Source organism: Podarcis muralis, chromosome 9 (assembly GCF_964188315.1).
Source record: "Podarcis muralis chromosome 9, rPodMur119.hap1.1, whole genome shotgun sequence".
Taxonomy (NCBI): Eukaryota; Metazoa; Chordata; class Lepidosauria; order Squamata; family Lacertidae; genus Podarcis; species Podarcis muralis.
This window is the reverse complement of record NC_135663.1, coordinates 81,763,962-81,774,993: the sequence shown is the minus strand read 5'-3', so window position 1 is coordinate 81,774,993 and position 11,032 is coordinate 81,763,962. Positions and strand designations below refer to the sequence as shown.

The 11,032-nt window shown below is 48.7% G+C and overlaps 1 pseudogene; it reads right to left on the bottom strand.

Moving 5' to 3' along the window:
- Nucleotides 1-2,578, bottom strand: LOC144328823 (uncharacterized; annotated as a pseudogene).
- Nucleotides 2,579-11,032: the final 8,454 nt, after the last annotated feature.

Genomic DNA, 11,032 nt, shown 5'->3' with positions numbered 1-11,032 from the left:
TCAACACATCATCGAAGAAGGGGGTGATGCCAGGAATCCCTTTAAGGAGAGAGTCCATTAGATTCTGGAATATGCTAGTTCAAATATATGTTGGAAGTGTAAGGAAAAGGAGGGAACATTTTATCATATGTGGTGGGATTGTAAGGTAATTTAAAAATTTTGGGAAATGATATACAATGAATTGAAGAAAATGTTCCATTTAACATTTGTTAGAAAAGCCAAAGCATTTTTGCTGGGGATCGTAGGGAAAGACCTGCCAAAAAAGTTGAAAAATATTTCCATGTATGCGACAACGGCCGCGAGAGTTCTGGTAGCACAAGGATGGAAGACCGAAGAAATCCCAACTAAAGAATCATGGCAAGAAAAATTGATGGACTATGCAGAACTGGCAAAATTGACACATAAGCTATGGGACAAGGATAACTGTGACTTTAAGGATGAATGGGAACCTTTCACAAAGTATCTGAAGACGCAACAAAGCAAACTGGACTCCTTGGCAGGTTTTGAATAAACATTCACAATTTTTTTACTGATAATAATCAGCTAAACAGTTTGAGGATCTATACAATTTTGTAACATGCAGAAAATAGCATTATTGGAGAAACCAAAGACTGGAACTGAGGGAAGTCGGGGGGGGGGTTCTGTGGGGGGAGGGGGAGGGGAAAATAAGGATATGTTTTTGGATAATATGTTTTGTTATAACTTTGAATAAATATTAAGAAGAAGAAGAAGAAGAAGAAGAAGAAGAAGAAGAAGAAGAAGAAGAAGAAGAAGAAGAAGAAGATTCTGGAATATGCCTGGTGTCACGCTGACACCGAATTGCAGCCGCTTTACCCTGAACGCTCCTCTGTGCGTCACAATCGTCTGTGCCTCTGCTGTGGCCTCATCTACCAGAAGCTGTTGATATGCTTGGGCCAAGTCCAGCTTGCCAAAAATCTTTCACCCAGCCAGGGTGGAAAGGACATGGCTGACCACTGGCACTGGGTATGTGTGGGCTGTGAGGGCCTTGTTTATGGTACATTTGTAGTCTGCGCAGATGCGGACCGAACCATTACGCTTGACAGGTGTGACGATCGGGGTTTCCCAGGGGGCATTAGGCACAGGCTCCAGCACTCCTTGCTCCATGAGCCAGTCGAATTCCTTGTCTATACGGGGTTTCAGGGTGAATGGGACCCAGTGGGCCTTGAGCCTGACAGGTCGTACTGCGGAGTCAAGCTGTAGAGCAATGGGGGGCCCCGTATACTGTCCCAATTTCCCATCAACCCCCCCCCCCGGAAATTCCTTGCATATGGCGTCCACGTCCACTTGTAAACTAGTGTGATTCACCCCGGTGATGGCTAGCCCCAGTGGTCCAAACCATGCCAATCCCAGTAAGCTAATGTAGGGGCCCTTGACCACAAGCAAGTCCAGTTGCTGCGTTCGCCCTCGATATTGCACCCTGAAGGTCCCCACCCCCATTGTGGGGACCTTACATTTCTGGAAGTCCCGGAGGGTGAATGGGGCCGGCCTGAGTTTGGGACCCCCACTAGGACACAGTTTCCTTAAGGTCCTTGCTGAGATTATGGATAGAGTTGAACCCGTGTCAAGCTCCATGCGGCATGGGGCCCCCTCTATCTGTACCTCTACATAAATTTTCTCTACGTTGGGGTGGGGCAACTGGTATACCTGGAAGTCCGTGAGCTCTGTCGAGTTGCCTTGGTGTGTTGGGACCTGGGGCTCTTCGATTGGTCATCTGATGCCTGGCGTTGGGTGGGCGAGCCCGACACACCCGGGCGATGTGTCCCAATTTTCTGCACTGCCTGCACTCTGCGTTGCAGAAATAGCAGGTCCTCCTCTCATGACTCTCCCCGCAGCTTGTGCAGTTCCCTCCTTCTTGTCGAGGCAGCTGAGGTCTGTGCTCTGCTTGAGTGCGCTGCTGTACTCGGTGCACTTCCTCCCTGTCAGATCCTGAGTCGTCGGTGAGGTCTTTGTGATGGACCCTCGGTTGGGACGGCAGGCTCAGCTGTGCCTCTTGCGTCGACCTCTCGGCAGCTTCCGTTGCCAGGGCCTCCTCCAGAGCGACCTGGAACGTTAGGTCCTTCTTGGCGTAGAGGCGTCGTTGCAGCTTCTCATCCTTCAGGCCACCGACGAGGCGGTCACGAAGCATGTTCTCCAACTCTGAGAAGTTGCAGAACCAGGCGGCTTGGCGGAGAGAGGTCACAAACCCAGTTATGGTTTCCCCAGGGGCTTGCCGCTTTGCGTAGAAGGCATTTCGACGAGCTACTACTGAGGGCTGTGGCGAAAAGTGCCCCTTCAGCTGTTCCATTATTGTTTTGTATGGAACAGTAGCGACGTCTTCAGGCTCAAGGAGAGCCCGAGCGATTTCAAACGTCTCCTCTCCACAGACGCTGAAGAATATCGCCCTCTTCTTGGCATCTTTGTCGGTGACCCCTTTGGCTTCTAGGAGGAAGATTAAACGGGAGGCGTACGCTTCCCAGTCTCCGGATGCTGGGTTGAATGGCGAGAAGCTGCTGTCAGTTGCCATTCTGAGTTCCTTGGGGCCCGGAGCTGAAGCCTGGATACACGGTGCGAGGCAGCGGTGTGGCAGGTGGCGGTGCTGCGGTGCTGTGTATGGCAGTCAGCTCAGCGGGATCCCATCCTCATCGCCAGTGAAATATACTCAGAGTCGAGAGTGGATTTCATGCTCTTTATTCAGCTCAGAGGGGTGAGGAGGGAATGAAAGTCCCCTCAAAGTATCTGCTTTATATACATTATTTACACAATGGGCTGCACGTGATTGGCTAATTCCAGAATTCTCCTGTAGGCCAATCAGGTTGTGGGTTCACTTCCATCTGGAGCTGGATTGGGTGGCTCCTGCAGACCAATCATACTGCTGCATTGTTCTAGGTAAAGGTAAAGGTACCCCTGCCCGTACGGGCCAGTCTTGCCAGACTCTAGGGTTGTGCGCTCATCTCACTCTATAGGCCGGGAGCCAGCGCTGTCCGCAGACACTTCCGGGTCACGTGGCCAGCATGACAAGCTGCATCTGGTGAGCCAGCGCAGCACACGGAACGCCGTTTACCTTCCCGCTGGTAAGCGGTCCCTATTTATCTACTTGCACCCGAGGGTGCTTTCGAACTGCTAGGTTGGCAGGCGCTGGGACCGAACAGCGGGAGCGCACCCCGCCGCGGGGATTCGAACCACCGACCATGCGATCGGCAAGTCCTAGGCACTGAGGTTTTACCCACAGCGCCACCCGCGTCCCCTCTGCATTGTTCTAGGACCAATCAAACTGCTGCATTCTGAATCCTATTGTTCTGGGACCAATCAGACTGCTGCATTTTGGATCCTATTCAACTCAGTACATAACATCCCCTTAATTAGGAAACCCCAGCAAGGGAAATGGGGTTGGGGTACTGATCAGAGTATTAATGGAGAGCAACAGAGACAGTATATAATATTTTGAGAAGAGGGATGCACAAGCAAATAGGCAAATGTGTGCAAGAATGATGAGTCAGAAAGAGTATAATCCACGCAGGGAGAGAGCATTCAAAGTTTCTGAAAGAGAAACAGAATTGTCAGAGGCAATATCAGGAAACAGGTTTTATGTATGTGTTAAGGGGAATGTAATTTGAGTGGTTAGGGACGCGGGTGGCGCTGTGGGTAAAACCTCAGCGCCTAGGGCTTGCCGATCGCATGGTCGGCGGTTTGAATCCCCGCAGCGGGGTGAGCTTCCGTCGTTCGGTCCCAGCTCCTGCCCACCTAGCAGTTCGAAAGCACTCTTAAGTGCAAGTAGATAAATAGGGACCGCTTTCTAGCAGGAAGGTAAACGGCGTTTCCGTGTGCTGCGCTGGTGCCAGCTCACTAGAGCAGCTTCGTTACGCTGGCCACGTGACCCGGAAGTGTCTCCGGACAGCGCTGGCCCCCGGCCTCTTAAGTGAGATGGGCGCACAACCCTAGAGTCTGGCAAGACTGGCCCGTACGGGCAGGGGTACCTTTACCTTTACCTTTAATTTGAGTGGTTAATGTGCAAAACAACTGGCTGTCGTGCACATTCTCCAAGCCTCATGGAGAATTATTTTTTAAATAAAGTAAATAAATAATGATGGAAAGATAAAGTAATTTCTCTGATGTAATTTCTCAGACTGTCCATGTGGCCAGTGTCATTTCTTGACTCTGCAATCAAAATTCTAAGAAATGAAAAAATCAGCATAGTTTTCAAATCAGTGGTTAAAATCAGTGCAGTTTTGAATGGTTCAGTCTGCCATCTTGAGTCACAATGCTGTCCAAACATAGAGGAAAACCTGCTCCTTGATCTCAGGAGCCGTCAAGGAGCATTTGGAGAAGTGTCCAAATGCACCGCAAACACTCTCTCTGTGTGGTGTGTGTGTCTTTCCCTCCTTCGCTTGCTCCCTCCATTCCCTCCTGTTAGACTTACGTCCCTCAAAGCCTTAATCTGGGCCTGATCCTATCCCTCCACCAGTCCAAGAAATTCAAGTGAGGAGTCTGGCCGCTGCCAGGAGTTCTCTTTAAATGGAGCTGAATGAACTAAACAAGCCATGAAGAGCAAACACAGATATCAAGGGGAGAGCTGGTGTTGTGGCTTCATCACGGCCAAGGCTGCTGTGCGTGTTGTGCATTAAAAAAACCTCCCCATAAGGCTGAAAGGGGAATGGAACTCACCCTGGATAGAAACATTGTCCCAAGCATCTAATTATTCCCCTGGATTTGAAGACATTTATGTGCCTCATAAAAAAAAGTGCAGGGGGTGGGGGTGGCCAGGAATAATAAATCTTAGGCCATTAAATGCAGCTTCCTGCTCCAGCTGCAATTTCATCCCTCTCAAGAAAAGCTGGCAGCCATTTTCGTGCAAGGTCAGGGAGGCCTCTGGCGCAAGACCAGAAACGCGAGTGGACAGGCCTTCTGTGTGTTGTAGCAACGGGGAACCGGTGGCCCTGCCAAACACGGTTGGACTCCAACTCCCATCAGCCCCAGCCAGAACCTCCAGTGGTCAGAGATGATGAGAGGTGGAGTCCAGCAGCACCTGGAGGGTCACAGGTCACTGCCCTCCCCCCCCCCCCCCCGTATTGCTTTGGTCTCTCCCACACCATGCTTCCCAAACCCAAGAGGGGCAGTCATTCCTTGCCATTGCCTCTCCAAGCCGCTACCTGAATCTCTCCCTCTGAGCATGGGAAGTGAGAAAGGAACAGGTCCTGGTTATCGGCTAGCTCAAATTATTTGTCTATCTATTATAGCAGGAGGCTACCAACCTTTTTAGGGTGTCAGGGGACACGTTTGAAATTTTGAGAAAGTGACACAGGCACCAAAGGGATGCCAGGGCAACTGCAGCATAACACAAAATGGCTGCCCCATCTAAAAGAACAGGAAAAGAGGCCTTCCCCATTTCGGGGCTTGATGTGAGCAGGAAGTGCCGTCCTGCCATGCCCTGCCACCTCCACCACTGGCTCCACGTGATCTTGTGAGATTTTGACAGAAATCTGTGGCAATGCCAGCAGCCGGGCAGGCAGGGCAACCTCGGAGGCTCTGCCTCGGGGTCTCCTTCCACAGCTTCACCCTGCCTCATGGTGGGCCAGGCTTGGTCCACAATATTGTGCAGGCCTGACCTCTGCCAACCTCCCTATGAATGTTTGGGAAGGTTCCTCATCCATTCCTGCTCCGCTCGCTCACAGGGAGAAGCTCTTTGTGCCGATCATCTGTTCAGAACAGATGGGAAGGTTGGCGTTCAGTCCTAGCATCCAGTTAGATGTGGGCCTGTTTAAGAGGGTGCATTCCGTCTAGGAGGCAGCGCAAACAGGAACTGAGCAGGAACATCAAGCTGCTTCTTACGTGTTGTGAATTTTTGAAATGATATTTATTGGGACCTTTTGTGGGTGCCCTGGGAGATGCCCATGGGCGTACAGGTGCCTGTGGGTGCTGCCTTAGCAACCCTGCTTAGATGATACAGCAATTGTGATAAAATATAGCTAGTGTGGTATAACAACTGAGCTGTGGAATGCAAGGCCTCTAGTTACGTCTGCCTTTGACATTAATTCACTAAGTCCAGGGATGGGGGAACTGCAGTTGTTCACCAGACTCAGGAAGCACTTCAGATGTTTAGGGATGATGGATGTTGAAGTCTAACATACGGGAAGGCAAAGGTTCCCCATCACCGATAGTACCTAATGGTAGCACCAGCCTGACAATGCCCTGAGAGGTGGGTTGGACATATCTTAAATAAAGAGGCTCTGCTACTGGGGTCCAATCTTAACTCCATGCCTGGGCCTTCTCTGGATTGCACCTCTAGTTGCTTTAAAAAAAATTTTTTTAAGGATTTCAAAAGGTTCTGGAAACCTTGAAGGAAATGTCTGCCCAGCAGACCACAATATCCAGTACTTAGGGGGTTGCCAACATGGCGCCTGCAGGTGTCAATGTGCCTACCAGGTTGCCCACAGGGGAATACAGTTTCAAAAAGGTTCCCCACTGCTGATCAATGGAGCCAGGGTGGAACCCAGTGTCTTAGGGGGACAGCCTAGCCTGATGTGTTATGGGCAAAGCTTAGTCTGGCAGTTTTTTGTTGCTATTCAAAACACCATCTTTCTCGCTCCACCTCTCTGAATTTTGCAATGAAGTTCTCCACCCAAGTAATGCGTATCAAACACATATACTGTAAGGTAAAAAATGTGCATTAAAATGCAGGTATTAATGAAAATATCATGCAAAAATATTAAGGAAAAACTGCTGTGCTTTAGGCAAAATTGCATACAAAAATGTGCATATTTAAATAAATTTCCACAAAAATGTCGATGTATTCTCAGGAGGGCAACTAATGATAATGATAATACTTGCAAACTGACCTGGAAATGTGGAGAACTGAACTTAAGACTAGGTCAACGAGAAACCAAGAGAAACTGAAACGGGCAGGTTCACCCAACTTCCAATCCTGGGGCTGAATTGTTGGGAAACTGCCAGGGAGATATCGTCCATCATGGCCCCAAGCCGGCTGCCGGACGTCCATCGATCTCCCGTAGCCAGGCAGATCCAGCAGTTAGCGACACGAAGCCTCTCTGGAATAGATTGCCACATTCCAGGCTTGTGCACACTGTTTATCAGCAGAAACCACAGCCAGAAAGCTTGCACCGCAGAAAGAGCATAATTTACAGACTTTATTTAACGTTGAACAGAACAAAGGAAAAACATGACCGTTCTGAGTCAGTGACTCCGACCGACTGAAATCGAAAGGAAACAGCAAACATAAACATCCTGTGATTAGGACATGCGCAGACTCTGTGACTCTCAGAGCCTGCTCCCTTTTTAAGGTGGAACGGAAATATCCCAACATGAATGTGGTGGTTGGTCTAATTTCAAAAGCCCTCTGTGGATCTCAGGGACCTTCTGCTCTTCTCCCCACAACCTGCTGCGCAGCAAGGAAGAGGGAGGGGAACAGAAGGGGCTCCAGGGGGAGGGAGTGTGTGTCTCCGCGTTACGGAGAGGGAGGAAGAGGAGGGTGGCAGAAAACAAGAATGAAAGGAGTGGCAGAAAGAGATTTGTCAAAAATACAGATTGAAAAGTAAGGGGGGTGAATGAGTGCAGGGAAGGCATGGGCTCCTGGCCCCACCCACCACTGGCTCCAGCCCCGCCCACTAACAGCAGTCCGCCCTCAACAAATTAACCCCTTCCCCACCCCAGAATGCAACTCTCCACAGAAAAACAGTTGCTCATCCCCGAGCTATTTTATTGGCACTCCACACCCTGGTGTCTTTAGCTCCTCCCCCCCCCCACCTGCTCACCATTTTCAGTTTTCCTCTTTTTCAGGAGGAAAGACAGAGAATCAGAGGCCTCCTCCTTCTGCTGACGTGAGGGGGAGACCAAGAATTACGAGCACCAAGTGGGAGCGACATTCACGACGGAGGGCTCCTTGACTCGCCTGTAAATCTGGCCGGCTATGCAGTATCTTTTATTATGGCCACACATACAACCCCAGAGGACCGACCTTGTGCAGCCAATCAGCTCTGAGCACTCAGTGCCTCCTGCTAACCTCCAGCTGAACTCTGCTGGCTTCCAAGCTAAGATGGTTTCAGAAGAAGCAGGCCAGTTTCAAAGCTGACCAGCAGCCGTGTTTCTCCAAAGGAAGGGAGCTGTTTCCCTTCCACAGTATAACGCTTGCATCCCTCTCCATGCAGGAGTTAAGTCCATGGCAGGAATAGCAGGAAATGCTCCCTCCCCATATCTCTACAGGGCACGCCCCATTTACCTAATATTGGTCACAACCCAAATAGTCACATTCAACCTGAAGGAGGAGGATGAAACTTTTGTGCAGGGGAGTGTGAGTGTTTTATTTCAACTGGTCATTCAGGGGCTTGTTTGTCCTCTTCCCTCTCAAAACCTTTTCCCTTTTGTGCTGTGCCTTTCAGATTGTAAGCATGCAGGCAGCAACTAGTTGTATGGAAACTGCTCTGGGAGCCTTTTGGAACAACTTGCATTAAATGGCTTTTAAAAAAACACAAAACCCCACATACATACAATAAACAATATCCGTTCCTCCCCCCCCCCCCAAAAGAAATCAATAGATGTTCCACACCCTCCAGCTTCCCAGAGCAGGCTCAGAGGGGATGTCTTTACATGCCGGCCAGCAGTCCTGCCTACCTCTACTGAGATGTATCCCACAGACCAGACCACTTGGGGTGGGGGGCTGAAAGCCCCCTGAAGCAGGCTGCGAGGTGGTCCTGTTTGTTCAGCTTTCATCGTGTTTTGCTTGTACAGAGCTTGCATGGTGGCTTGACGATGCACGGTCTCTATGGAGTGTCCTTTTGGATTTGTTTGTGGGGAGCTGAGATGCCAAGGATCACTTGTCGGCCTCCCTCCAAAATTGCTTGCAAGGAGTTGAACAACGTGGCCCAGGGAGAGAGGGAAAAATAGTAGAAGTGAACAGCTGGCTTCGCAAATGGTGTAAACAGGAACGGTTTGGATTCTTAGATCACGGACTGCAGTTTCTTAAAGATGGACTTCTGGGAAGCAATGGGCTGCACCTCACAACGGTTGGGAGGAATGTTTTTGCCAAAAATCTCAGAAACCTCATCAGGAGGGCTTTAAACTGACTAATGTGGGGGAGGGAGACAGTGCTCCTGAAGGTAGGAGTCTATCAATTGATGAAGATGATCATGCAAATGTCATAGACCAAATGGAGCAAACAGCATGCAGACCTAGTGGTGGGAGGAAAAAATCCTTAAATAAGAGACACGGGGGAATGATTAATGGACTTCAATGTCTGTACACTAATGCGCAAAGCATGGGAAATAAACAAGATGAGCTTGAGCTCTTGGTACAGCAAACTAAATATGACATAATAGGCATCGCTGAAACCTGGTGGGATAAGTCCTACGATTGGAATGTAATAATGGAGGGATACAATCTATTTCAGAGAAACAGACCAGACAAGAAAGGAGGAGGAGTGGCGTTATATGTCAGGGATGTGTATACCTGTGAAGAGATCCAAGATTTAGAACCTCAAAGCCAAAGTGAGAGCATTTGGGTCAAAATTAAGGGAGAGAAGAATAACAGAGACCTCATTGTGGGAGTTTACTATAGATCCCCAAGCCAAACGGAGGACATAGATGATGCCTTCCTGGAACAGATGGCCAAGCATGCAAAAGGAAGGGAGATAGTAGTAATGGGGGACTTCAATTACCCGGATATTTGTTGGATGTCAAACTCAGCCAAGAGCATAAGGTCAAACAGATTCCTACTGGCCTTGCAGACAACTTCATTGTCCAGAAAGTGGGAGAAGCAACAAGAGGAACAGCCATTTTAGATCTGGTCCTAACCAATGTTGATGACCTGGTTAGTGGGGTAGAAGTGGAAGGATCATTAGGCGCGAGTGATCATGCTCTTCTGAAGTTTACTATACAGCGGAAAGGAGCAGCCAAGCATACTAGGACTCAATTTCTTGACTTTAAGAAAGCCGACTTCATAAAACTTAGGAAAGTGCTGGGTGAGATCCCATGGACAGTAATACTAAAAGGAAAGGGAGTTCATGATGGCTGGGAGTTTGTTAAGAGGGAGATAGGTAAAAGCACAACTTCAGGCAATACCAATGAGACGGAAACATGGAAGGTGCCTAAAGAAGCCAGGGTGGCTATCTAAAGAACTTTTAACTGAGTTAAAATTAAAAAAGGATGTGTACAAAAAATGGAAAAGGGGGAAAACCACCAAAGAGGAATTCAAACAAATAGCCAGCACATGTAGACACAAAGTCAGAAAAGCTAAAGCACAGAATGAACTCAGGCTTGCTAGAGAGGTTAAAAGCAACAAAAAAAGGCTTTTATGGGTATGTCCGTAGCAAAAGGAAGAACAAAGAAACAGTGGGGTCACTCAGAGGAGAAGATGGTGAAATGCAAACAGGGGACACAGAAAGGGCTGAACTCCTCAATGCCTTCTTTGCCTCAGTCTTCTCCGATAAAGAAAACAATGCCCGACCTGAAGAATTTGGAGCAAATGATTCAGCAGAGGAAACACAGCCCAGAATAACTAAGGAGATAGTACAAGAATACTTGGCTAGTTTAGATGTATTCAAGTCTCCAGGGCCAGATGAACTGCATCCAAGAGTATTAAAAGAACTGGCAGATGTGATCTCAGAACCACTGGCAGTCATCTTTGAGAATTCCTGGAGAACAGGCGAAGTCCCGGCAGACTGGAGGAGGGCAAATGTTGTCCCTATTTTCAAAAAGGGGAAAAGAGAGGACCCAAATAATTATCGCCCAGTCAGTCTGACATCAATACCAGGGAAGATTCTGGAGCAGATCATTAAGCAAACAGTCTGTGAGCACCTAGAAAGGAATGCTGTGATCACCAATAGTCAGCATGGATTTCTGAAAAATAAGTCATGTCAGACTAACCTGATCTCGTTTTTTGACAGAATTACAAGCCTGGTAGATGGAGGGAACGCAGTGGATGTAGCCTACCTTGATTTCAGCAAGGCATTCGACAAGGTGCCCCATGATATTCTTGTAAAGAAGCTGGTAAAATGCGGTCTTGACTATGCTACCACTCAGTGGAT